Source organism: Hippocampus comes, unplaced genomic scaffold (genome assembly GCF_001891065.2).
Source record: "Hippocampus comes isolate QL1 unplaced genomic scaffold, H_comes_QL1_v1.1 scaffold487, whole genome shotgun sequence".
In the NCBI taxonomy this organism is placed as follows: domain Eukaryota; kingdom Metazoa; phylum Chordata; class Actinopteri; order Syngnathiformes; family Syngnathidae; genus Hippocampus; species Hippocampus comes.
In genome coordinates, this window is record NW_017805352.1 from 157470 (window position 1) to 171929 (window position 14460).

The window sequence follows — 14460 nt, forward strand, 5'->3', positions numbered from 1 at the left end:
TGTGACTTTCCAAAGATGCACGGATGAGCTGTATTGGTGACTTTTGACGAGTGTTTCGTAGATTACACTTGTTCGCCATGCGGCTGAAGCTGTGTGGTTTTCCAGGGCAAGATGCCGAGAGCAAGGGGGGAAAGAAATAACACTTCTGTCGGTCATCATTTTCATTGGCAGCTGCTGAAGGCATTAAAGCAAGTGACGCAGGAAGAAATTTCCTGCTCCCCCCCTCTTCTCCTTTCCCTCCTCTCCCTCTCCCATTTTTTTTTTTTTTTGCTCCGCCTCTGCTCTCTTTCCCTCCATAATTTTGTTGAAAATGCTGAACATTTCAGGCGCAGAAATGTCACGCCATACAGGTATATGCTTCAGTTTCCGCTTGCCACCGTTGGACTTACTTAGCATCGGCGCGAGGTCGCATTGGGCACATATTGTCAATTCTCATTGTCGTGCCGGTCATCATCACGGGTGAGCTTTTGGTCGCCAACCAATTACGGGACACTTTAAAAGCAAGAAAAAAAAAAAGAGTTCATATTCACAGCTTCGGACCATTGATGTTCAAGACGAGACAAATGGTTATGTCTATACAAGCACCCCGATTGATTTTTGAATGACATCCGATCCAAGACGCTGGAACGTAAGCGGGTTCAAAAGTCACAAGCTTCTCTCTGGGTCGGCAGAATATTCGAAACACCTCCCAGTATGATGCACGCAGCGCAATTCGACGCTCCCGCAAACTGCACCAGAAACAATGAGCGAACTGCTACATCGAGACTTCGCTTGACTTGACTTAGCAACAAAGCACTCTTTTTGGGAGTCTCTCAGTGTTGTGGTCACACTGCATGATTACATCTGCAAAGTATTTGGAGTAATGCTCACACATGTTATCAATATTTTCATCCACTGACCATCATGTAACCTCTATTACAGGCCAACTAATTCGATTATTGGCTGGGGACAAAACACATGAATTGCAATTCAAGATACACTCTTCTTTTCGCCCACTCTTAAGTATACAAGCGCACACACGTTTTCACGTGCCACCTCTTCAAGGCCCCAGATGATGCTCCCTCCCTTTCCAATTGCTGGCCCACGCATCAAGTGAACCCAGTGACTTTGTTGCAAGCCGTATTATCGAAAGATCATCGCAATAATTAGGGGGTTGTTCAGGGCATATGCCGCTCTGTTTTGAAAAGCCCTTTTTTTCCCATTTGGAACATTTAAACGACAATTAATCGTCCCGCGCATCCGCTCTCCCCTTTCTGGAGGCCTCTCAAAGTCCAACGTGAACCGAATGAGGTCCAAGCAAGAAAGAAGTAGAAAAGCTTAACAAGTGATGTAAATCCCACTAACACCCATGGGAGGAAAGATCGGACTCCAGTTTGACAATTCAATTCAAGTAACTCCATTTCATGGCTCTGCTATTCCAACTCAAAGTGCGCACATTTGGCTAAAGCGTGCCCTCCACCCACCCACAGTTATTGCTACTTTGCTGGCAGCAGCGGCAGCAGCAAATGGGAAAGCCACAAGGGCTCTGCATGTGGACGAAAAATACGACAAATGTGATTCGACATTACTGTATTTGAACGTACTTTTATGATCCTTTAAGACGCGGTGGATTGTCCGTGCCCTGTGTGCAAAGCTAAAAATAATGCACCGTTTCCTCATTCATTCACGGTAGCCCTGAGATGAATACTAATTTCCACAGGGCGTGCGCACCGTATGCAATGAGTTGCACTCACCAAAAAAAGAAAAAATTAAAATAAAATATGATTCATTTTGGAGAGGCCGTTGGGTTGGATGCCTTGAGGCAGTTTGTGATTTCACGAGTTGATTTTTGTTGGCGATGGGGCAAAAGTAATTGGTGACATGTCATGAGTGGTTTCCATTGGTGGGAAGCCCAGTTTCTTCATTTCAAGCCACCTTCCACATAAAGCTGCTGAATAATGCGTCTGTCCCACGCCGCATCACACAAAATCCTTTGTTGGCTCTGCTGAGGCTTTGTTGACTGGAGAGTTTCAACTTGGTTAAAGCAAGTTGAGGAGAGTGTCTTTGCTCCACGCCCTGTCCAAAAGAGAAATAAGCAGAGTTGAGTCATTCAATAAATTGGATCAAAGAGCGCCCGCGCCGGGTTTCGGTTTGATTCAAAATTAAATTCCTGCTCTGTTTTGACCGCATACACGGCAGTGATTATACAATATCACTGATGGGTTTTCCCATGGTGTCTGCAATGCCACTTGGTAAACAGAACCGTGCTTACAGCTGAACCGACACCCTGGATAACCCGAACCGCATAACCTTGTTTTTACTCAATCGCACTGGACTCCGTGAACAAGAAGACAGCGAATGGTCTGGATGTCGTTGGGCTGATTTTTGTTGGAAATTTACAGTGGCTTTGGATCCAGGTAGAAAACGGGACAAAGGCGTGACCGTCAAGCGCAGGATGTTTCGGATCCTCAGTTTGAAACAGACTTGTGTTCCTAACGTGGTAATCTATCAGCAACCTATGCTGTGTAAAGTCATTTTGTAATTATAGTCAATGTTAGTCTGACATTTATGGGCTCATAATATAGAACATTCAAATAAAAGAATATTGCAGTCACCGAGCGTGCCTTCTTTTGCCAAACGATGACTTCCTCGCTGCACCAACCAGTTCAAACTGAGAACCTCTTGGAATGATTGGTGCATATTTCGTCATAATTTATAGCCCGCGGAAGACCATCAAAACTGAAAACAAATCACTGTTCGCACGGGGCTGCAAAAATGATTGAGAACGCCGTCATACGTACGTCAGGCCCGGCAGTTGACGACGCCAGATCGTTAAGCAAACATTACACAAACGCACGTCAAGCAAGGGCTTGTCCTCAAAGCCACTTCCCCAAAACAAATTTTTAGCAGTGCTGTGATGCTCGGTGATCGTTTTGGTTGTGACATCCGCGTGTGCGTCTTCGACCGAACTTTGACTGAAAGCCGTTCACTTTCCAAACCGAGTTGAAGGCTACTGCTGTAAATGTGTTGAAATGAAGTAAGCAGGAGTGTAACAATGGTATCCCTTGTGTGATTGTACTCGGGCTTTCTGGCAGGTAGCTCCTTGATTGGGCCCTAAGAGGCTCAAAGAAGATAAGCCCACCTAACAATTTGCATGTTGTCCAACGGTGAACGGTGCAGTTCTCCAGATGTCACTACTGCACTCTGGACACATTTTCTGCGAGTCGGAGACGTCCTCCGTGATTCCGGCGCCGCACCGCGCAAAAGCTCCTTCTAAGTGCCAAATAAGCTAGGATCAAATCTTCTTACGCCCACTTAGGCAACAATGACTCAAGCTTTTCTTTCACCTTGTGATAATGTGCACACTTGAAGGCGTAATGGTGAAAACTTGAGTCGTCCCGACTGCGGAGTTACTGCTTTTGCAGATTTTCAACCTTTTGCAAGACAGATTTGTGGCATTTCATGGAGACACAAGAAAGAAAATCCAATGCGGACCCAGCATTCCCCAGTTTTTTACTCAAACATTAAGGCAAGATTTCATTGTCCTCAAATTGTAAGGCGGTCTCAGTTTCTTACCAGCCGATGAATAGCAATAAACTGTCATCCGTGCATTGTCGCTTTTCTACAGCACTTATGCCGTGATTGACTATTTTAATCATTAAAAAATGTAATTGACTAAGAAAAAAACGATTCAACCAGGAGCACGTAGCTAGCCTCTTTGTCTTATCTGGCTAAGCTTGCTAGCGTTTGGGAACAACCTTAAGTCCTTCCCTTTAGTGTCTCCGGGTAACACGTGTCACTTGCGCAGGTTTCCCCCAAGCGCATTGCTTACCTGTAATGCCTTCCTAAAAGAGCAGAAGCGAAATGTTAAACTTTGACAATTACAACACGTATCCTTGAATTCAACGAAGTGCTGCCGGAAAAGGCTCAAAATGTAAATGACGCTTGGAAAATGAGCCCTCGTACGAACTGCTGTAGAAGCATTGAGAAAAGGCCATGATGGGTGTTTAGGTTTTGGCATCGCGCTCCTGGGTCCCAGGTGATAGTTTTTGGTACCTGCTGTCATGAAGGTACGCCATAAAACATCTCGTCTCTAACTTTAGCTTCCCGCTGCTTTTTTTTTAATGTTTGTCTGTCTTACTCACAGCTGACATCTGAACCCTGAGAAATGTCTGTGTTTGACCACAAGCCTGCCCCAGTACCATCTTACAAGGCCTGAGCATCAAAGATGGCTGTAAATGTCTTATAGATGGGTGAGAATATGTGTGTGTGGGGGGAGGGGGGGCAAGGAATGTAACATGTCAAAAATAGATACACTGCCGAAGCGACATATTTCTGAGGATCCCCTCATATGCCCTCCCCATCTCCACACACACACGCACAAATAAACGCGCACTCCGCCCCACTTGTTGTAATCCCTCAGGTTTTTTCCCACACTCTAAAGAATCGTGTATATAATGTCTTTTTTGAATGACAATATATTTTTTTAAAAAGTTTGTTTTGACATCATCGGTTTTGTTCCATTTTTACAACTGCTACGTGAACCGCACGTGTCAATTGGATTGTACCGTCGTCTATGACTGACATATGCGATTAACAGTTCAGAACTAGAGTAAATATTTTGATGAAAGACTCCTGTTGGTGATGATCAGAAACAAAGCAACGGGGGAGGCAACTCAGGCAATTTCTTAGGGCTTCGAGCTGAGGGGGCCCCAAGAGATGGCAGACATTGGCCCATACAGTATCAATGATGAAGCAGTGGTACTGCAAAGTATTTTCGTGCCCAATGTGGCACGAGGCGTGGCGTAAATCCATGCAGGGGCGGGCTAGACTAAGTTTTGGTATTCTTGCAGACGCGTGCAAACTGGTGAAGTGTGACATATTTCAAAATAAGCATTTTGCGCCGTTGTGGGTGTGAACACAGCCGAACAAAAAGTGCGCTGATTGTGCTGTTTTTTTTGTTTGGGGGGTGTGGGGGGGGGGTGCCCAATGGTCCTCCTTGCCCGGGCTCCCCAGGATATGTCATGATCTATATTTTTGTTAACTATCTTCGATTACATTTAGTTTTTTTTCATGTTTTTGTCATTTTCTTCCCTGTGTCTCATGTTCACGTCTTGTGCTTGTGTTTTTTGTGTCCCAGTGTTCTTGTATCAGTCAATCAGCTTCCTGATGCCATTGTTTTTTTTTTGTTTTGTTTTTTAAGGATGTGCATCATTGGCTCATTAATTTGCTTGTATTTAGTTCCCTTGTTTCTTTTAGTCTTTGTCAGTTCATTGTTGTTTTTGCAAGTCACGTTAATCTGGTGGTATTACGTTTCCTTTTCTGGTGATAACCTCTATGCCGTACATAACCTCAAAACCTCGTATGTTAGTAAACAATGAACCGAGGACCCCCAAATGCCTGCACTTTTTGTTTTCAGTTTAGAGTTAATGCCAATGAGCAGTCATCACTTTTCCCTTCATCTGGGCTGCGTTTGCTCTGACATCAGTGGGCCTATTTTTCTTGGACACGTTTTATCAGGACCATTCAGGCCTTATTGGGCTCTGCGTTGTCTAAAAATGACGGATTTAAAGTTACGATGAAGAAGAAGTCCCCGTGGATTGCTGCGAGTTACATTTTGGCACCGTGTCTGCGTCATTCCCGCCAGTGGATTTTGTGTTTCCCAGCTTCTCCAAACTTTGTCAGATATGACCGGCCAGAGACTCCGATTTTATTCAATAGCAATCAATTCGTTGGCCGAAACCGACGTGCTATGGTCAGCGTCGATGATTTTACATAGATCACCCGAAGCATAGTGTTTCCATGAACAAATGGGGGGTTTATGAGTAAAGAGGCCATGTTTTATTGGTAAACTTGCTTAGTCGGTTGGCCCCTCTGAGCCCTTCACCCACTGGTCTTGCTCACGCTTGTTTTTTTCGTCAAAACAAGGCGAGTTCACAAGTGATGCCGTGCGCCCCCTTTTTAGTGGGTTTGAAACCCACTGCAGCCGGTGGCATCGCTTGGAAGAATTTACTAGCAAGGTTCTTCTGGTTCAGTGCAAACATTCGAAGTTTATGGAGCAAATAAGGAAGAGGCCATGTTCCATCCTGAGGTGTGATTCCGCTATCACGCAAGGAAGGACATTTCAAATGAAAGTACTGCAAGAGGATATTCATGCAAGGAAAAAAAAAAAAAAGAATTTTAAAAATATTTTTATAACCGTTGACAGATTTCTCTTCATTATTAACCTACAATTGTTTATAGATGGACCAGAGCGGACAAAATAACCTTGGGCACTGAGCCACATGCTGCGTCATCATTTCTGAAGACATTGTCAGATCACATGGGTCGACCTGCTCTGGTCAAAAAAAAAAAAAATCCATTGGAATGATGTCATTAATATCTATTTATTCAGTATGCCATTGCCATGTGCTTCATTTCATTCCAAATGTCACTACTGGGTTGTAATTTGACAAGCCTCTGTCTAGCTGACGTCTCCATTTCATCTTATTGCCAACCTATATTTGCCCGAGAATTGAGATTTCAGCTGTAGACACGTCTGGGACCCTCGTCCGCAAACAAATGAACTTTGGATAATGAATAGACGGACGACTGTGAAATTGAAACCCAAAAAGGTGAGGGGAAAAACAGTGCATTGAAGGCACTTTTGGCCATATCTTGCATCCGCAGAAGGCGGCTGTTTTCAAGCTCTCACACGTCAAATTCAAGCTACCTGTTCAGCTGCGAATCCTGAAAAAAAAAAAAAAAAAACGACCGAAAGTAGTGATGATCCTTTTTCCCAAAACCGTTGCTGCTTGTTGCGACAGAACTCGGTTGTGAGCAACCAGGAAATTTGTCTGGGTCTTACTGGACTCGAGGCCAAAACAAACGCTACCAGCTGCTGCCTTCGACTCAGTCTCGCGGGATGGCGAGTGCGCACGTATCGCATCATTCTTAAGCCGATGCGCATTTCCCGTGCTCGTTTCCTTCTGTGTATGAAAAAGTCCGACGGAAACATAGCGGCACATGGTTACAATTAGCACCAGGCGTTTTCTTGTCTTACTGTCTGTTTTGGATACCTCGAAGCAGATGGGCAAGGGGGATGCGAGACCACGGGGCCACAAGAGGAAAGGTAGCGGCACATGCTTTGCTGTCTGGGATCAACTGAAACAAAATTCTGACATCCTACAATTTTCTTGGAAACATCTGATTTATTTTTCAACCAGGTATGACGCTCATAACAGTCCATAAAATGCCTTGCGCTTTGCTCTCCCTACTGTGACATACTTCATATTGAGTGCCTTGCAAAAAAAAAAAAAAAAAAGGTTTCAGCTCAGATTTATTTCACTTTTCATGCGCAATGGAAAAACAGCCCAACCTCCAAAGTTAAATGCCCCAAAACCTGTACAGGTCTAATCATCGGTAAAAGACTGTCATCAGGCATGTGCACAGACATTTTTCGGGGGCAGGTGCTCAAGACCCAAAAAAGGCCCCCCTTCACATTCATTCACACAATCAATAAAAAAATTATTTTCTTATTATGGCGGGGGTGGGGGAGTCAAATTTGTATGAATGATGGGGGGGGAAAGTAACGGTCTTAAGGCAAAGGGCACTTTTCTCACCACTTGGGGGTCTATGTGTGCCTGGGCATCACTGTAATGATAACCATCACACCAGAACGTGAACTTACTGACGATATCTACTCGTATTTGAGCTCTTTCAAAGGGTGATTGGGGCGAGGCTGTGTGCCATCACTGCGTTTTTCTTTGATGTGGTGTTTCACTTGGCTTGCTCTGCTGGTTTCATCTTTTGTTTTGTTGTCCTACGTGACATTCCCCATGTAAGCCCTCCAATTATCCAAGATGACGCAATCTCTTTTCTTACTGATTCCAGTTTTCCCCTTGAGTTGAGCAACAACAAGGAAAATGCAAACATCTCCGATGTCTTTGGACCTTTAATGTTGGCTCGCTAATATTTGTTAACCATCCATCTTCTATCGTACTTGTCCTCAGTGGGGTCACAATTGAACTGGAGGCTATCCCAGCTGATTTTGGGCAAGAGGTACAGTCGGCAGCGGACTGATCACCAGCCAATCGCAAGAGTGGATTCTTAACCAATGAACACAATTCTCCACACAATGACCTCTGTGGCTAATTTGTTAGCAGAGCTGCCGACTGTTACGAAGTGACCGCTGTTTGTTAGGGAAATCACTGAACACGACCTCATTAAGCCCCTAATCCTGGTTGTTCCGGATATTTTCAAAACTCCTGGTTCACGTCATTGTGCAAACAGGTTGAAACCATGCAAGGAGAGTTCAGCGATGCTTGTGACGCATGTTTGACAGTACGCCAGCTGCAGTCGCAGCAACATTCCGGTAGGCTCCAGGGACGTGGTCACGCATTGGCAGTGGAAGCTAGCAGACACGTTTGAAATGTAATGATTTGAAGCCGAATACAGTCGATTCATATTAGCGGCAGTCCTTGGTGATGTATGTGAGGAGGAATCTGACAGGAATTCACTGAAAAGCAATTGTCGCCATCACAAAGACACTTGATCGAAGTTTGCTTTGTGTTTTATGAGAAAAACATGATTTTGAGTTTGTGTCGAGTGCTATGAGGACACACGATGAATAAATGAGTGCAATAATTGTTCATTGGGACTGTCGGGGAAGCTTCACAATGGCAAGGTTTAAGCTTCGAATCTTGGATCACAATAGCGTTCTATTGTAGTCGTCGTGTCCATAAATCAATAATTTACTACTCATTTCCACAGGCCAAGTTGACACTCGGTGCCAAATGCTACACGCATTAACGCCTGAAGTTTGCTTTATGAGAAAAACATGATTTTGAGTTTGTGTCGAATGCTATGAGGACACATGATGAATAAATGAGTGCAATAATTGTTCATTGGGGCTGTAGGGGAAGCTTCACAATGGCAAGGTTTAAGGTTCGAATCTTGGATCACAAAAGCGTTCTATTGTAGTCGTGGTGTCCATAAATCAATAATTTACTACTCATTTCCACAGGCCAAGTTGACACTCGGTGCCAAATGCTACACGCATTAACGCCGATCTCTCAAACGCGCTGCAAAGTTTGGATGGACACCGAAGTGTATAGACACGACTCCAATGAACATAAATATCTCCACTTCGCATTCAGCCGCATCCAAGTGGCATCTAAGTGGGAATCCAAGAGTTAGCGCGTTCTCTTTTAGCTGCAGATTCACCTCACTTCCATTCCAACTGGTCACGATCAGGGCTGAAGAAGTGTTGTTTCACTGCTTTTGCACTGTCCTGTGAGGTTTTGCATAAAATGGGGTCCACACGTACCAATTTCAGGGTTAACTTCACCCGAGACCCCACAACGATTGCACAAGGTGTTTCTGAAAAGCTGGCCTATCACGGTGCATTCGCGGCTTGCAAGTAGACGGGACACGTTTTTGATCGCTTCCAAAAAGTGTTTGTGTCCAGTTGAATGTTGAATTGAGAAAATCTGGATGTGATTATCCCAAACAAGAAATACTGTGGCTGTTTCACGCCATATAACAGCTCCGCTTTTGCACCCGCCATTCGGTCACCTTACATGAAGTCTGTGAATTTATGGTTCATAAATCAAAAATAGAACCATGGAAATGAGCAGAAATCCTGAGTTGCCACTTAGCAGCACTTAAAACCAATCCAGTCCCGGGATGTCGGTCCAGCTCTTCCCCACATGTGCGGTGTCAATACGGTGACCCGTGTCATCAAAAACAGGCTAAGGAAACACATTCCTGTGAGGCAACCATACGTAGAGCAGAAGCAGTGGGTGGCAGTGACGTAAAACGCGCCCAAACAAGACGCGCTTCTTTTCTGCCTTCGCTCTCCTTGCAGCTACGCACGATATCTGCCGTTAGTCATTCAGAGGAGTGATGATTTATAAGCCTTCCACTTGTTTTTGTTTGCTCGGCACAAGATGTATTCGCGCTCGTGTCTTTACGTCTACTTCGGGGAAATAACTTTGACGTCATCGACTGTCGAAGCGTGTTTGGCTCCTATCTTCTTTTTCGGTTTCCCGCGTCACTTTACTCTTAGCGCTACATGTAATCTGGACCATCATTTAGCTTTGGGACAGGCTCTCATGAGAGGCTTGTTTCATTCAGAACGGATGCCTCCGTAGCCGATGGGCTTTTTGGTGTTGATCCGTACAGTATTTGGGTGGCTCTTCTTGCAAATAAAACTCTCGCTTTCTATTCCCAACGCTCAGTGCGCAGACCACACTTCTTCGTGTTCATGACTGTCTGGAACATTTTTCTCAAAATAATCCAAATTGTTTCATACCTTAGTGGTATTTCTGGAAGAATATCTAGCCAACTTTAGATGTATATTGTCTTTCACTTTTTTGGGATGGTGGGGAGTGATGGCAAAGAAGAAAAATGTGTTGATCATTGTGAAAAATTATATGTGTATGATGTACGTATGTATATGCTGGAACATTTCTGATTTGCTCCGATTCCTACCCATCTAGTGATTGCCGTACTTCAAAATGGGCTCTTGTTCTCAATTGGAGAAGATCCCTAATTTCATGGAATGTTCTGCTATTTCGGAGGCGTCATCTCTTCTCAGAAACAGAATCAAGTCGTCAATCGACGCACACATGCTCATGTGATGGTTTGGAAATGGATTATTGGTGGCACTCGTACGGAAAACCAGTTAGGAGATTTCATTCTCACTACATTTTGAGGCATCAAATGCGATTTTTTTTTTTCATTTGCGGGTCGAGCCTGACAGAAACTAAAATTGCCGTTGTATTTGTACAGTAATGCTCCATTTTGCTTTTGTGCAATGGAAATAAAATGATCCACCATAATACATCACCCACCTCAAAATCCAAATAACTGTCACCCACAAGTGAGGCCAAACGTAAATGGAATCGCTCGACACATAAGCTCTCCTCTTACCTCATTTGACCTGTCGATTATTCGGTTTTGCTTGCCCTCTCTAAGAGGAGACAAAAATACGATACTTTTCCACTGGTTTCGGACTTTTATTTTGCTTGCGTGGAACCTCATTGAGTTAATGATGGGATCGAGTTGCCTTTGGCCGCACGGAACTCGGCCCACCGCTTTGGCTGTGTAGGTGAGCCGCTGCGTGCAACCGGTGAAGTAAACGAGGGGGCACGAGGACCATTTGTGGTCAAAACAGATGTTGGGCTTATTCCACATTGAGAAGCATCCGGCTGCTCATGGGTAATACGCTACAATCAATTCAATACCAAGTACCAAGTACCTCGAAATTGCACCTGTAGCTCGGTGACATTATTGTTCTACAAACACGGTTGTGTTCTCCCTCCGTGACAGTTCGTCTGTCCGGCTTCTGCAAAATGAGTGTTATGGTATTAAATTAAAAAAGAAAAAAATGCTCATGATGTGCCTATCCCTTTTGAAACATTGATTTCTGCATCCTCACTTCCTCAAGGTCAGAGTGCCGTGAGAAATGATGGATAGGTCGTATATTGTGGGGGTGGGGGGGGGGGTTGTTTTTGTTGATATCTGACCTTGAACTGGGTAAGATGAGTCCGCACATTCCAAATTCAGCCCCCGAATGTATGACACAGAGACACACTTTTCACACGCGGCTTCATTCCTATTTTTAGCCGCAAAGATCTCATGGGATTCGCCGACGACGTCCATATCCGTGGAGAAAATATTTAGGTTTGCTGCCGTGCAACTTTGTCGGAAAAGTCTGACTCACGGGCTCGGAAACACAGCGAGTACAGTTTTCAGTTTGGGGAGGTGTTCCATATCAGTGCAAGTGTTTGTTAGTACAGTGCTGCCATCCAGAAATGGAGCCCTCGCACCAAACCTCCAAAAGCATAAAGCTCCCAATGTGGCCTTCTCACCTTCAATGCCATGGTAATGCAACACGGCAAAACATGGTGAGCTCATTTGACTGACTGCTACTAGTCCGAAAAAAAAAAAAAAACAACCCAGACTTTGATTTCTGAAGTGCTCGTTCAGTCGTCACTGTTGTCATCGCTTTTAATTCGTGCCATCTCTACAATGTATAGTGTCATCATACTTTGTCGGCAAGAGAATTCTCAGGCTTGTGATTTACCCTCATCAACCCCAATCGGGACAAGCGCTACATTCAAGTAACGTCGCACTGCTAAATATTACGTCAGACTCCATGATAGAGCGCCAGGCAAACGGACACGAGTGCCGGCTTGTCGCTCGGCCATAAATAAATGACGCCGATTGAATGAGACGAAATACGTCTTAGCCTGGCAACTCACTCCACACTTTTGCAAAGTTGCTTTTCTGCTAAAATGATCGATGAACTGTCAAATACTGTACACGGATGCCAGCCTCTCGAGTTTCTTTGCAAAGTGTAGCTTGTTTGCTCGCGCACGCTGTCCTCCGATGTTTGGCCTGTTTGTTTTATTTTTTTGTCTTACTGTAGAAAGCAACTCATGCTTGAGTGCACCTCTGAGGCCAGCGTTTCCATGGCTGTATGAGAATATCGGCGTGGCTCCGAGCCAAAGCCACCAAACATAATCAATGACGATGTAACAACACCGTCAAACACGCAGGGGCTCCCCCTGCTTGAGGGCCGGGTGGGTGACTGGATGGTTCATTCTGGGGAACAAGTGTTTCTCATTATGCTGACTATTGTACTTGGCAAAGAGGCGACGCAATCTTGCCAATGTAAAAAGCCGCTTCCCAGTGCCTGCTTGGAATACCATATATAGTTTCACCTGTTAGCCTGCTCACATAATCCAGTCGCAGTCTCTGTGAGCCGCACTGGACCCTGTGAATGAAATCATTGCTTTAAAGGAGGCATATTATGGAAGATGGACTTTTTAACAAAAAAGCTGGGTTTCTGGAGTGCCTGCCCTCAATCACGGATGAAGTTAAATAAACGTCCAGTTACCTGGCTATGTCTGAAAATGTGACTATTACATGAGGGTTCTTTACTGTTTGTGTCTTGGGCGCTTGCTTGCTTTCCACACTCTGGGCTCTGCTTCCATTCGATGAAGCAGTTGGCCAACCGCGAAAAGGTCACCACCGAGCAAGGCGGGACAGTAGATGACCAAACTGGTTGCAAGTGTCGTCAAAACCAAGCTCGCCAGTGGCCCGGCAGTCAAGGAGGCGGGGATGAGGGCTGGCGCATTAATTACGTGAGTCCGGTCTGACCCTCAACGAGCAAATCTCACCACGGCAAGGAATATGCTTGAAAAATTCTTGATCCGTGTGGTATTTCCAGCAAAGCACGCTACTTACTGTGACCTAAGAACTCGGGGCTGCTCAATACCATATCGGCAATGTAATCAATTACTTATGAACGCAATTCAAGACAAATGAAAAGTTGCCGTTCCCTCTCATTACATGTCTGTCAGGTGAGTCATCTTCCTGAATCATTTCAATGACTTTAAATTCATGAGCCCGATGAAGAAATCGGACCTTGTGTGTGTCTGACTCGGCCACACCGTGATTTGTAACGCAACAGGTTCACTCGTAGCGCTGTTTATGTATGGCCAGGTTAAATATTTGAGGAGCACATGTGGGGGTGAATGGTGGCACAGGATTTCATCACAAAGCTGTGAGAGGCGAGCCAGCGGGGGGTCATTTTAACAGTAGTGTCAACACGGCGGTCGACTCGGCAAACAGTTCATGGCAGGCGTTCTGAAAGAGCCCGAAAAGGTTTTTCTCAGAAGACCTTTTGACGATGCCAAATGGGCTTTGGATGAGGCCTCCTCTTCTCCATTTTGGAGCGGGGGTGTCCAACGTCGCCGTGCGGCGAGTGAGATGGAAGAGTAACGATGCTCATCAGGACGAAAGCGCAGCAGCTGCCGCCTGCTTCATTGAGAGGGGGCGGGTGGTTACCTTAACATTTCAGTCCTGCGTCCGCAGTGAGATGATGTGATGAAGCTGTGGACACGAAAACCATCTCTTTTTTGCCGAGCCTTTTCAAAGCTTGAGCCGAAGTTACCACGCTGCCACTCAGGCCCACTCCGTCCAACGTGTACCGTCAAGTGGGTTTTGGCTGTCAGCTGCCGCTGTGTGGGTTTGTGTTTGCCCAGCCTGCCCGTCTGTGGACATGCAACGAAGCTCACACCAACCCTCTAAACCATTCGCCTCGCTGTCCACAAACAAACACTTTCTATTCAGCAAGAAGATTTTTTTTTTCTCTGATTCTGCTGTTCCTTGACACTTGATAGCATTTCACTCCATCGTGATTCTCTTTGGAGCCGCTCAACTTGACCCAGAAATCGCCCTTGCCTCAGAAATTTGCCGTGAAATCCCAAAGATAAGAACTTCATTCGCACTGTGGTGCTGCCTTAATACCTCACAGTTGATACAATCCCACACCCTATTTTCATAGAAAAATATATAATGTGATTGTGAATGCCCGAATGCACCAGAGGTCACTGACTAAAACCTCAAAATCGGTTTCAGACTAATTCGAAACACCCGCTAATCCAGGTTCTTCTACGCAGAATGTATCCATCGTGGCTTTTTGAACCC

At 45.1% G+C, this 14460-nt stretch overlaps 1 long non-coding RNA gene across 1 annotated transcript in view; it reads left to right on the forward strand.

Annotated features, from left to right (window-relative positions):
* Positions 1-14460, forward strand: part of LOC109517009 (uncharacterized) — a 35014-nt gene that overhangs the window by 18765 nt on the left and 1789 nt on the right. The window lies entirely within an intron of this gene.